This window comes from Protopterus annectens, chromosome 2.part0 (assembly GCF_019279795.1).
Source record: "Protopterus annectens isolate FY-2018-M chromosome 2.part0, PAN1.0, whole genome shotgun sequence".
Taxonomy (NCBI): Eukaryota; Metazoa; Chordata; order Ceratodontiformes; family Protopteridae; genus Protopterus; species Protopterus annectens.
The window spans coordinates 922,311,196-922,325,033 of NC_056728.1; the positions used below are offsets into that span (position 1 = coordinate 922,311,196).

The 13,838-nt window shown below is 40.7% G+C and overlaps 1 protein-coding gene across 1 annotated transcript in view; it reads left to right on the forward strand.

The window, feature by feature from the left end:
- The window catches only part of CCNI (cyclin I), a 1,428,732-nt gene that overhangs the window by 71,258 nt on the left and 1,343,636 nt on the right, over nucleotides 1-13,838 (forward strand). The window lies entirely within an intron of this gene.

The window sequence follows — 13,838 nt, forward strand, 5'->3', positions numbered from 1 at the left end:
GGAAAAATAGAAGAAGCTTTAACTAGCATTTCAGGTAAACTGATAAAACTGCAGAATGTAAAATTTTAAAATGAAGAAAAGGCTGGCTGAGTATGTTGTTGTTTGTCTTTCGGCTTTTTCCCGGTAAGGGGTCGCCACAGCAGAACTCCGGTCCAGTAATGATTGGCAGTAGATTTTTATGAAACGCCGAGGTGCCAGCTCGACACCCAACCTTCAACGAAGGCATGCCCATTTACACACGCATGTCTTTTGAACACTACCCAACCGTGGGGAGGACATGCAGACTCCACACAGAGACCCTCCCAAGCCACGAATCGAATGGGAGAACCTCTTGCTGTGAAGTAACAACGCTACCACTGCTGAGTATGATGCTTCTAAATGAGTGGTCTAAAAAAAAAAGAGCACGCTGAGAACCTGTCATTTCCTGCTGTACCAGGGTAACTGGAAGGAACAGACTGTGTTTAATTTTATGAGAGTACAGATTAACAAATGCTGCTGTGTTCCAGCAGGCAAGTTGTATATTAAAAGGGCGCATTGTCTGCATGCTCCAAACCTGGCCATGAGAAAGCAGCCACAACTGGTGTTAGTAAAGATGCAATCTTACCAACAGAAATAGTTGCTCCTGATAAAACTGTGGCAGAAAGGACAAATGTTAAAAAACAGAAACAACATAGTGTTTGTGGAAAATTGTTAGGATAACCATAGTTTTCTAATCATCTGGGAATGTCGAGATACCCATGTGAGATTCAAGCTGCTATATCCAGTTGTCTTCAAAATATTTTTTCCGGGAGTGTCACATACATTTTTTCAATACAGGGTAGGATAAGGAGGAAATAAAGTTTGTCCAACAAAGAGTGACCTAGCAAACAAGAGGGGGCTCTGTTTCTCATTCTCCTGACAACAAAGCCCATAGCGAGACTTTGCCTGGGAAACAGTTTACCTTGTTCCAAAGGAAATGTTTGAGCAAGAGAGAAAACCACAGGAGCTGACTTGAAGAATCGGGAGTTCCTTGGACTTGAACCAGAGACTGATATTGGAGATTAACATGAAAAAGACAGCAGCACTAAAATTAGTGAATAAATGGAAGACTTCAAACCAAGAAAAAAATGTCTGAAAAAGATTGGAAATTTGTTGACTTTATTAAATGTGGGTGAACTGTAAAACATATACCGTATTTTGTCATTAATGTTAAGAAGGGCACTGAAGGGAATGAAGTAGCACCTGCAAGTAACAGGTCTTGCTGTTGTAATGATTTCATATAAATTCCATGTTATATTGTAAGTCAATTTTGCATAATGTGCAGTTGGGGGTATTTTAAATACTTCAGTTTATCTGTTCTAGTTATTTGTTAACATAATATTTTATCCTTCTCTTTACAATTATTATTCTCTTGCTGGCACTGGCTAGACCAAAAGCGGTTTAGCCAGGTAGTTAATGGTCTGTTTAATTTTTTCTATACTTAAGCTATAGAGTATCTAGTTTAGCTTCCATGTGTTAAGTCAAACTATGAAGTGTCAAGCAGAAAGTAGAAGAAGTTAAGGTTGTGGTCCAGCAGGACTAAGGATGTAATATAGTCCTGGCTAATCTTTCTAGATATTTTTATGTGATATCAGCAGCATGTCCAAATGGTTGACAATATCAGGCCAATTGCTTTAATATGTGAATTCTTTCTCTTCTAGATTCTAGATTCTAGATTCTGAAGTCTGTAGCTGTCAAATAACCTCCATTTGGAAGATATAGAGTTTAAAAATGCAGATGTATTGGGGCTTCTGTTAACTTCAGCTGGAAGTCTGAATAGCCATGTATCAAATATTGTATTAGTCCCCCCCCCCCCCCAATTACAGCGTGACTATTGTGTGTATTCTGTTGTCTCATAAGAGCTCTTAATTACGTTCATGGACTTTTCTCATCTCTCCATTTGGACCCTTATCCTTTATGACCTAAAAGATGATGATATGTCAGCAAGCAAAGGAGAGTAGTAGTGCTGAAACTGAATTCATCCTCAAGTCTTGGTGAGTACCTTCACGAGGTGGACTCTGTTTTCGCAAAATCTCTCCAAGGCGACACTGATATATAGATTGTATTTATATAGCATATATCATGGACAGAAGTGGGTCAAAAAATAAAAAAGCTATGTGCACAAGACCCAAGATAAAAAAGTAGCCAATCCTGATGGGTGCACTTGTGCCAGGACTGGAAAAGATGACAGTATAGAATCCTCAAAATATGGAAACACTCCTACAATGGGACCAGGCGGAGGATGGCCCCCTGTTGTAGAGGGAAGTAGCAGTCCACAAAAATCACAAAAAGCGATAGACCAAAGAAGAGCCATAAAGACGATAATGTGGACTATTGAGGATAAGAAAGAAATTATGTATTGGTACTACTATGTAAAAGCCCAGAATTTCCTGACACAAGATATACAAAATGATTAGAGAAATTTAGAGGAAGAAAAAATACTTCCACAAGAAAAACTGTCCGAAGCCTTGATCTGTTTGGAAAAAGAAGCATCTGAGGAAGTGCAAAAATACAAACAACAAAACCAAGAGATATTTGAAAAGTATAAAAAAGAAATATGGACATGGGAAAGAAAGACCAATTTGATATGGTGCAAAATTTATCAGTGTAAAGAAGGCAGCTCCAAAGATATTTGAAGAGAAATACAGGCAAAGGCATCCGGATATGGAAAATTTTACAATAAAAAAATATCACAAAGATGGAACGTAGAAAAGAAGATCAGTAAAGTAGAAGTTAAAAAAGTAGAAGTTGTTGTTATGGAGTGCCTGTGAAGTGAAGGTTTGATGTAGAAGGCCTAACACAGGTTACATCACAGCAGGAGTCCCCAAAGCAGGGAAAAAACGGAAGATCAGGAAACATCTGAATGGACATGGGTAAGAAAAAGAAATTTAATGTGGTGCAATATTTATGCAAAGGAGAAAGCAAAACTAACCAATACAAAAAGAGCAGCACCAAAGATATTTGAAGAGATACAGGCAAAGAATCTGGATATGGAAAACTTTACAATACAAAAAATAAGAAGACAGAGGAAAAGTAGAAAAGGAGATTAGTAATGGAGAAGTTAAAGAAATGGAAACTGAGGTTATGGAGTACCTGCAAAGTGAAGGATTTAGTGTGGAAAATCTAATTCAGAAAGCTCCATAACAGGATGGAGAAATCAAGAGGAAACCACTGGAACAGGAAGCAATTGGTTAGGTGACATATAAAGATAATTTGGATCCTTCCACAGGAAACCGGTATAAATGTTCACTTGAAGCTAGACAGCAAGGGAAGGAACAGGAAACTCTGCAGTCAATGTTGAGGAGTGATAGGCCAGTGAGTTTCCATATGATAGAGCAATGGACGGCACAGGATGAAATTGATGAGACTGTGTCACAGGAAGATGCTTTAGAACCTTTGATAGAATGCCCACAGGAATTGGAAAACAAGGTATGTGCCCTTAGTTTGGAAGAAAATGCTAAGAAGAATTGCTTGATTTAATAGATATGGATGTATATATGAAGATCAATGAAAGAAGTAGACTACAGAAGGTTAATAAAACCCTAAAAGTCAGAAGTTTGTTAGGATTGTTTATAGAGATCCATGCGGTTTCACAGAAGTAAATAGGACATATTACTGTGCAGTTAAATTAATAACTGATAAAGTTGTACCACAAGAACACAAGGTAGTGAGGGAAAGGAATGGGAGAAATCAAATACCATCATGGAAATATTGAATAGAGAAAATTATAAAGCAGTTAAGACAAAGAAGTGTCACTGTTAGAAGACTATAGAAGAGGGAACAGATAAAAAAATACTAAGAAAGATAGATGTGATTAAAAGCAATGCTGAATATTAGAACAGACCAGGATCTATCATGCACTATTGCAAATAAACTAAAAATTTCAGCACAAGCGGAAAAACTTAGAAGATAAAAAGATAAATATAAAGGAAAAGTGCAAAATAAGCAATTTATTGATGACCCAAAAAGGTTTTATAGAGAACTGGGAAAAAAGGTAAAAGGAATTGAAAGACCGCCAAAAAGAAGAACTAGATAGATTTTGGAGAAGTTTCTATGAAGATTCTGTTTAACATAACAAAGATGTAAAATGGGTAGAAGAATTAAAAGAAAGAATAAGAAGTTTAAATGTACAGACTATGAAATGGGATGAAGTAACAGCTAGAGAGAGTGAAATAAAGTTAAGAAAAGCCTCTAATTGTAAAACCCCACACCCAGATGCAGTACCTAACTTCTGGTTAAAAGTATTAACATCTTTGCACAAAGATTTAGCCATGAGTAAGAACTATTTATATGCGCACTCAGAACAGACACCAACCTGGCTAACGGGCAAAATAATGCTCCTACTTAAGAGTGAGCCTGCAAGCTACCCTAAAAGTTATAAACCAGTTACTTGCCTTCTAACGACGTATAAACTATACATGGGAATTGATGCCAACAGAGTTTATAGTCATTTAGAAGAAAACTCAATTATGGTGGTATAACAAAAGGCAATAAAATAAAGTCGTATGGAACAAAGGATCATTTGTTAAACAAAGTCCTAGTGGAGAACTGTAAAAAGGGAAAGAAATCCAAGTATGGCATGGATTGACTGCAAAAAAGCATTCGATAGTACCCTTCATTCATGGATAAGAGTGCTTAAAAATGTATAAGATACACCTCACACTGATCGACTACATTACAGTGAGCATGAAACAGTGGCAGACCACTTTGCAATTAAGGCATGATAAAGGACAGATGGTTATCCCAGGAATAAACATTAAAATGGGATATTTCAGGGTGACTCTCTGTCACAGTTACTATTCTGCCTTGCCCTTAATCCATTAAACTGTTTACTCAACAACTTGGGCCATGGCTATAATCCGGCTTCTAGAAAACGTGTAAAGACTTCTCACCTTCTCTTTGTCTGATTTAAAACTGTATCGCTCATCAGTTGAGGAACTGAAAGCACAACTGCAAGCTGTCAAAACTTTTTCAGATGCTATAAGAATGTCATTTGGTCTTGATAAATGTGCAAAAGCAACCCTTAAAGCAGGAAAACTATAATGCCAGGAAGCCATCAGTTTGGGACAAGAATGTGATATAAAAGAACTTGAGCAAAGAGTGTATAAATATTTGGGAATTGATGCAGGATCAACAATAAAACATGAACAAATGTGAATAAAACTTGGTAAGGAATACTTCAAAATGACTTAAATTAATCCTTAAAACAGCTGACATCTAGGAACAAAATTTAGCTCTTCCTATCCTAACTTATAGTTTTGGAGTGATTCACTGGCCCCAAAACATGTTGGATAGATAGGAAAACAAGGATGTTTCATGCTCCCCAAATGATTTATAAAAAATATGTGCATACCAAGATTATATATTCCCCATTCCGAAGGTGGTATGGGCCTCCTTGAAATTGATTATATGTATAGATCTGCAGTTGTGGGAATCCGCATCTGCTGACCTCACAAGACCCAATTGTAATGAAAGTTTTGAAAAATGAGGAGAATAAATCTAAAATGACTTCTCTGCTTAATCTAGCAGAAGCTTATCAGCGTCAAGCAGGAATGGAAATCCAACCAGAAGTAGGTAAAAATCAGGCAGCAACTGAATGTGCCAAAAAACAAAAGAGAGAATATAAGGTGAAGGATCAGATGAGAAGGCAAGAAATGTGGAAAAAGCATAAATATGGTTTCAAGTATAGAAGACTTCTGGAAGAACCTCATGTTGATTAGGAGCAAACACAGAAATGGTTAAGGAGAGGAAAATTCAAGCCAAGTGATAAAAGGTTAATATTGGTGGCCCAAGATAGTGGGCTTACGTACACGTTGGTTTATAAAGTCAATTGAACATGTGGGCGAAACAGACAAATGTAGGTTTTGTAAACCAAATTGGAAACGGTTACACACCTTGTTGGTGGTTGCGACCTATTAATAGCAGAAGGACTGTATACTGAAAGGCTTAATAATGTGGCGAGACTGTTGCACTGGGGATTATGGAAAAATTATGGTATTGTAGTAGCCAAACAACACTGAAAACATGAGCCACAAAACATAATAGAAAATGAAGTCTACATCACGTGGGATCATCTGTTACCAACAGTTCAAAAGATAGATGCTAGAAAACCAGATGTAGTGGTCCAAGAAAAGAAGACGGGTAGCATTGATCATTGAAATTGCCACACCCAGCGACTACATTGTCTTGCGTACAGAGAGAGCCAAAGTCATAAAATATTAGGATCTGCAGGCAAAAATGAGAGCAATGTGGAAGAAAGATACCCAGACAGTTCCAATAGTAGTAGGAGCAATGGCTTTTTTAAAAAGAATTTACAGTCTTATTTAGATATGTTACCAATACATGTAACCCAGCCACTGGGGATGCACAAGCCAGTGCATTTCTTTGTGCCGGTCCCAAGCCCGGATAAATGGGGAGGGTTGTGTCAGGAAGGGCATCCGGCGTAAAAATTCTGCCACATAACTTATGGCGCGAAAATGTCATAATTCTATACCGGATTGGTCGAGGCCCAGGTTAACAACGACCGCCACCAGTACTGTTAGCCAACAGGGTGCTGGCGGAAATTGGGCTACTGTTGGCTGAAGGAGAAGAGGAGGGCGAAGGCATGCCCGAAGGCAGGAAGAGAGGAGGAAGGTGAGGAGTGTAGCAGTGAGGGTAGGAACTTTGAATGTTGGCAGTATGACTGGTATAGGAAGAGAGCTAGCTGATATGATGGAGAGAAGGAAGGTTGCTATATTGTGCGTGCAAGAGACCAGATGGAAGGGAAGTAAGGCCAAGCGTTTAGGAAACTGGTTCAAATTGTTCTATCATGGTGTGGATGGCAGGAGAAATGGGGTAGGGGTTATACTAAAGGAACAATATGCCAAGAGTGTTTTAGACGTGAAGAGAGTGTCTGACAGAGTGATGTTTATGAAGCTAGAAATTGATGGTGTAATGATGAATGTTAGTGCATATGCTCCACAAGTTGGGTGTGCGATGGATGAGAAAGAGAAATTTTGGAGCGAGTTGGATGAAGTTGTGGTGAGTGTACCCAAGGGTGAGAGACTAGTGATTGGAGCGGACTTTAATGGGCATGTTGGTGAAGTGAACAAGGGGGATGAGGAAGTGATGGGTAGGTATGATGTTAAGGAGAGGAATGCAGAAGGTCAGATGATTGTGGATTTTGCGAAAAGGATGGACATGGCTGTGGTGAATACGCATTTTAAGAAGAGGGAGGAGCATAGGGTGATGTACAAGAGTGGAGGAAGATGCACACAGGTGGATTATATCCTATGTAGGAGGGCCAGTCTGAAGGAGATTGGAGACTGTAAATTGGAGGCAGGGGAAAGTGTAGTTAAGCAGCATAGAATGGTGGTCTGTAGGATTACGTTGGTGATCAAGAAGAGGAGGAGGAGTGTGAAAGCAGTGCCAAGGATTAAATGGTCGAAGTTAAAGGGTGATTGTGAAGTGGAGTTTAGGGAAGAGTTAAGACGGGCAGTGGGAGGCAGTGGAGAGTTACCGAATAGCTGGGTAACTACAGCAGAACTAGTAAGGGAGACTGCTAGAAAGGTGCTTGGTGTGGCATCTGGACAGAGCAAGGAGGACAAGGAGACCTGGTGGTGGAATAAAAGTACAGGAGAGTATACAGAGGAAGAGGCTGGCGAAGAAGTGGGATTGTCAAAGAGATGAAGAAAGTAGACATGAGTTTAAGGAGATGAGGCGCATGGCAAAGAGAGAGGTGGCGAAAGCCAAGGTTAAGGTGTATGGAGAGTTGTATGAGAGATTGGACACTAAAGAGGGAGAAAAGGACCTGTACCGATTGGCTAGACAGAGGGACAGAGCTGGGAAAGATGTGCAGCAAGTAAGGGTGATAAAGGATAGTGAGGGAAAGGTACTCACAAGAGAGGAGTGTGTTGAGTAGATGGAAAGAGTATTTTGAGAGGCTGATGAATGAAGAGAATGAGAGAGAGAGAGAAGGTTGTATGATGTGGGGATAGTGAATCAGGAAGTGAAACAGATCAGCAAGGAGGAAGTAAGGACAGCTATGAAGAGGATGAAGAATGGAAAGGCTGTTGGCCCAGATGACATCCCAATGGAGAAATGGCAGTGGAATTTTTAACTAGATTGTTTAATGAAATTTTGGAAAGTCAGAGGATGCCTGAGGAGTGGAGAAAGTGTTTTGGTACCTATCTTTAAGAATAAGGGTGATGTGCAGAGCTGCAGTAACTACAGAGGGATAAAACTGATCAGTCACAGCTTGAAGTTATGGGAGAGAGTAGTAGAAGCTAGGTTAAGAAGGGAGGTGATGATTAGTGATCAGCAGTATGGTTTCATGCCAGGAAAGAGCACTACAGATGCGATGTTTGCTCTGAGAGTGTTATTGGAGAAATACAGAGAAGGTCAGAAGGAGTTGCATTGTGTCTGTAGACTTGGAGAAAGCATATGACAGGGTGCCTAGAGAAGAGTTGTGGTATTGTATGAGGAAGTCGGGAGTGGCAGAGAAGTATGTAAGAGTGGTACAGGATATGTACGAGGGTAGTGTGACAGTGGTGGGGACTGCAGTGGGAGTGACAGATCTGTTTAAGGTGGAGGTGGGATTACATCAAGGATCAGCTCTGAGTCCTTTCTTATTTGCAGTGGTGATGGACAGGTTGACAGATGAGATCAGACAGGAGGCCCTGTGGACTATGATGTTTGCAGATGACATTGTGATCTGTAGTGAGAGTAGGAATCAGGTTGAGGAGACTCTGGAGAGATGGAGATATGCTCTAGAGAGCAGAGGAATGAAGGTCAGCAGGGTTAAGACAGAATATATGTGTGTAAATGAGAGGGGAGGGTAGAGAAATGGTGAGGATGCAGGGAGTAGAGTTGGTAAAGGTGGACGCGTTTAAGTACTTGGGATCAACAGTTCAGAGTAATGGTGAATGTGGAAGAGAGGTGAAGAAGAGAGTACAGGCATGGTGGAATGGGTGGAGAAGAGTGTCAGGAGTGATTTGTGACAGACTGGTACCAGTAAGACTGAAAGGGAAGGTCTACAAGACAGTAGTGAGACCAGCTATGTTATATGGGTTGGAGACAGTGGCATTGACAAAAAAGCAGGAGTCAGAGCTGGATGTGGCAGAGTTAAAGATGTTAAGATTTGCACTCGGTGCGACTAGGATGGATAGGATTAGGAATCGGTATATTAGAGGGTCAGCTCATGTTGGACAGTTTGGAGACAAAGCAAGAGAGACGAGTTTGCGTTGGTTTGGACATGTGCTGAGGAGGGATGATGGGTATATTGGGAAAAAGATGCTAAGGATGGAGCTGCCAGGTAAGAGGAAAAGAGGAAGGCCTAAGATAAGGTTTATGGATGTGGTGAGAGAGGACATGCAGGCGGTTGGTGTGACAGAGCAAGATGCAGACGATAGGAAGAAATGGAAAGAGATGATCCGCTGTGGCGACCCCTAACGGAAAAAAAACGAAAGATGATGATGATGACCAATACATGTAACACCATACAAACTGCAGAAGGAGTCATTACTGGGTACATTGCGAGTGCTGCGAAGAGCATTACTGGCTGATATCAAAGATTGAAAGAATACTCATTTCATGATCTATAATCGTACTTTGACTTAGGAATGTGGTCCATTCCTGTCATGGTATTAGAAACCCAAAAGACTTGGAGAAATTAAAAAAAAAAGGATAATTATACAGACGGTTTGGTTAAACCATTGGAGAATAAGAATCAACTATCTAACATAACATCTCTATTTTTATACAGTTGATCAACTGTTTCTTGCAGGGTGGGGTGTAATACTATGTTGACACCTGTCTTTGCTGAGAATGCATTGCTATAAATGACCTTTCAGGACGATAACGTCTGAAGGATGTACTTATTCTTTTTCAGTTTTGTTTCTTGTAAGAACACTATTTGTGGCTTCCTTTGGATAATCCAATTGAATACCACTTTAGCTTTAACATGTATGAATATTCCTTTAACATTCCATGATATAAGTATTGAGATGGGTGTAGTGTGATGTGGGCATCCAGCTTATTCATGAAATATACTTTTTTGTGGGAAGAGAATTTACAGTTATTGCCTAAATGTTATTTGGAAGAGAGTAATGTGAGAGTGCATACAAGTTAGTTATAAGTATAGCCCATTACTCTCCCGACATAGTTCTACTTACTGAAACCTGGCTCAAACTAACATTAATAGTAACAAGATCACACCTCCTGGCTTTATCATACATAGGGTAGTTGGACATAACAAGAAAGGAGGGGGCGCAGCCATTCTTTACAAAAATCATCTCAACCTTAAACGCATTCATCCCACCAGTCCTGACTTCGGCAAGGCTGAAATTATAGTAAGTAAACTGAAGGTCAACGCACCTAAACATCTTAAGTTACCTGGCATCTACATACCCCCTAGAGACATCTCATCTACACTAGAGTACATTCTCCACTGGGCTTCCCAAGCCCTACCACAAGAAACTATCATCATGGGGACCCCAATATCGACTGGGCCTCCTGTAGCAGTACATCCCCAACTGTCCATATCGGCCTTCATGGTGTCACTTAACTTATCCATTCACCCAGAAGGTTAGATAAACCCACAAAGAGAATCCGTACTCTGTTGGATACTCGCCAATAAGCCCAGTCCCTCACTACTGGCAGGTTGTCTCCCAGACATCCTAAGTGACCATCTCATTACTTTGCTTCTTAGAAGAAAAACCCATTGGATACATCACTATTAGATGTAAAAGAATTTCTGTACCCAAATGCTCATATCCGCACTAAACTCCTGAGACTGGCAACTACTAAAACATGCCCCACTTGATAAAGCCACAGCCTATTTCAACTCCACTTTTTTAAACTTCTTAGACAAATTAGCATCAACACGGACCATTAATTCTAAATCAAACTATGTAGCCTGGCTATCCACAGATACTAAATCTATTCTAAAATGGAGGCAAAAAGATAAATCCCACATAGCAAAACAAACCTACCAGCAACTTAGAAACTTAACCAAGAAAAAAAATTAAATTCAACAAAATACATTTCTACCATAAAACACAAATTCAACACCAAAACAACCACAAAAAGTTCTGGGCCACTATCAGTAAAATCCTCCACCCTGGCAATATGAGTACCCCATCCCCTACAACTCCTGACAACGTATGCCCCATTGAAACCCTATTCAACAAGTACTTTACAGAATTTATATTGACTGTCACAAAAGATTCTGCCAGTACTCCCCTAGATACCCTTAAACCGACCTCTAACAACAACAGCACCTTCTCCCTTCACCCTGTTCCAGTTAATGTTGTAAAGAAACACCTACTTAAACTTAAACCCACTGCTTTGTAGCTGATAAACATCCCACAGAATTCCTAAAATTAGCAGCAGAAGCCATTGCATACCCTGTTTGCATTCTAATAAATAGATCTATAACTGAACAACAAATCCCAGCCATATGGAAGATGTCACACATCATTCCTTTACATAAAGGAGGAAGCTCAACAGAACTTTCCAAATTCAGACCCATCGCCATCCTGCCCCCCCCCCTCCAAAATTCTCAAAAGATGCTTCCATTCTCAACTCATGTCTCATTTTCTCAATAATAACCTCCTTTCCAAGTCACAGCATGGCTTTCTCCCCTACCACAGTACCTTCACTGCTGCCTTATCCTTTTCCGGTACAATCAGCCATTATTGTAATAGTGGTCTTATTGTCTCCTCTGCTTTCCTTGATCCGTTAAAGGCATTTGACACAGTCTCTCTCTACAAACTTCTAAACATTTTAGTTTAAAACATATTTGGACAGAAGAACACTCTTATTGGAATAGTTGTTACTCCTGGAGGTCCAAGTCTAAGTCCTGAAAAGAACTTAGTGATTTGTATGTGGTTTTGAATAAACATGTTGTGGCTCTTAGATTTATTCCCACCACACGAGTGGGTTACACTCCCAACAGGAAGCAGATATCCACTATTTTGTTTAAAACATATTAGAGTTTAACCTTAGTTGCTCCACTGTCTACTGGTTCAAAGCAGATCTTACAGGATGTAAATGGGCAGTACTTTGGCAAAATATCTCCTCTACTCCCTGTAAATTTAGGTGTTCATAGGTAGGTACTAGGCTATCGGCCCTAGGGCCTATACAAGCTTGGCCAAAAAGGTACCCTGACTTTTGCCACCCAAGAAAATTATTTTCCTGTACCTCTGTTAAGCAGAGCCACAGAGGTGATCCCCGGGGTGAATTTCCTATTTCCCATCAAATCAGCAAGACTTTTCTTGAACAGTGCTAACGAAGAGCTTTGTTCGATATAGATAGGTAGTTTGTTCCAGAGTATGGGAAGTCTCTGGGACAGGAATCTATCCCTCCAGCATGTTCTGTTTATTGTGGTGACAACGTTTAAGTCCCTAGAGCATGTAGCTTGGAGGGATTGGGATTTCTTTAAGTGGAGCATGTCCAGTGGCTCTAGGTTTGACATAGCTTTGTATGTTAGGCAGAGATCGCCTCTGAGTAGGCGATATGAGACTGAGTAAAGCTGGAGTTTTTTGAGACTGTCTGCATGGGCATCTGTTTGAGGCCAGTAATCCTCTCTGTGGGGTATTTCTGCGGCCTTTCCAGTTGTTGTAGATGTCTTGTGAGGTACATACTAAAAGGGGTGTTGTACTGTATAATGGGTCTAATGAGTGGCGAGTAGATGGGAACAATGACCTCTTGTTTCCTGGATGAGAAACCTTTTGTGATGAGGTGTGCCATGTAGAAGGATTTCCTGACTACTGTGGCGATGTGATTATTAAAGGAAAGACTACTGTCCACCTGTGTCCCAAGGTCTCTTATCACACTTTCGGTGTTAAGTAGACTACCATCTATGTGATAGCTCATGGGTACAGAGTTTTTACCAAATGGGATGACATCTGTCTCAGTGAGACCCTTGTGCAGGATGTCCACATTGTTAGGAGTTTCAGTTATGGCTCCTAGTTTGCAGTCATCTGCAAACTTAGTTAGCCAAAGACCTTCTGTGTTAGCCTATACTTCAGAAAAGTAGATACCAAACAGGAGAGGACCCAGGACTGAACCCTGTGGTACTCCACTTATCACTGGTCTGAAGTCAGATTTGGAGTCTGCTACTTTCACACTGTGGGTTCTGTCAGTGAGCCAGTTGGCAACCCATCTTGTGACATAGGGATTTGTACCCAGTTTAGTGAGTTTATCTATAATTCCAGAGTGGGGGATGGTGTCAAAAGCCTTGGCGAGCTCTAGATAGGCTGTGTATGAACCACCTTACCGTCATCTACGGCTTTGGTGACTGCTTCAAAGACGTCGGTCAGGTTTAGGAGACATGATCTGCCTTTTACAAACCCAAACTGGGTGAGGTCCAGAGTTTGGAGATTACCAATGTCTTTGCAAGTTCCATGATGATCGGTTCCATGGCCTTGCAGACCAGGCTCGTTAGACTAATGGGGCAGTAGTTCCTGGGGTCCGTGTTGGCTCCTTCTTTATGGAGTGGGATAATCGTCGCTGTGTGCCATTCAGTGGGCACAAAGCCTGAGGTGAGGCTATGATTGAACATGGTGCTTAGGTGGGGTGTCAGTACATTCTGTAGTTCATGTAGAACCCAGCCTGGGATGTTGCAGGTCCCATGGATGCTTTGTTCTTGGCTTTGGAGAGTGTTTTTTTAACCCGTGCAGCCGTGATTACAGCAAATTTGCATTCTTCTGGTATAGGGATGGGCCCTTTAGGGGGTGAAGGGGGTAAAGTTAACACTGAACCTATCTGCCAGAATGTTGGCAATATCAGTTGGTTCTGTATATTTAGTGCCATTGTGCTGTAACTCAGAGCAGATCTGA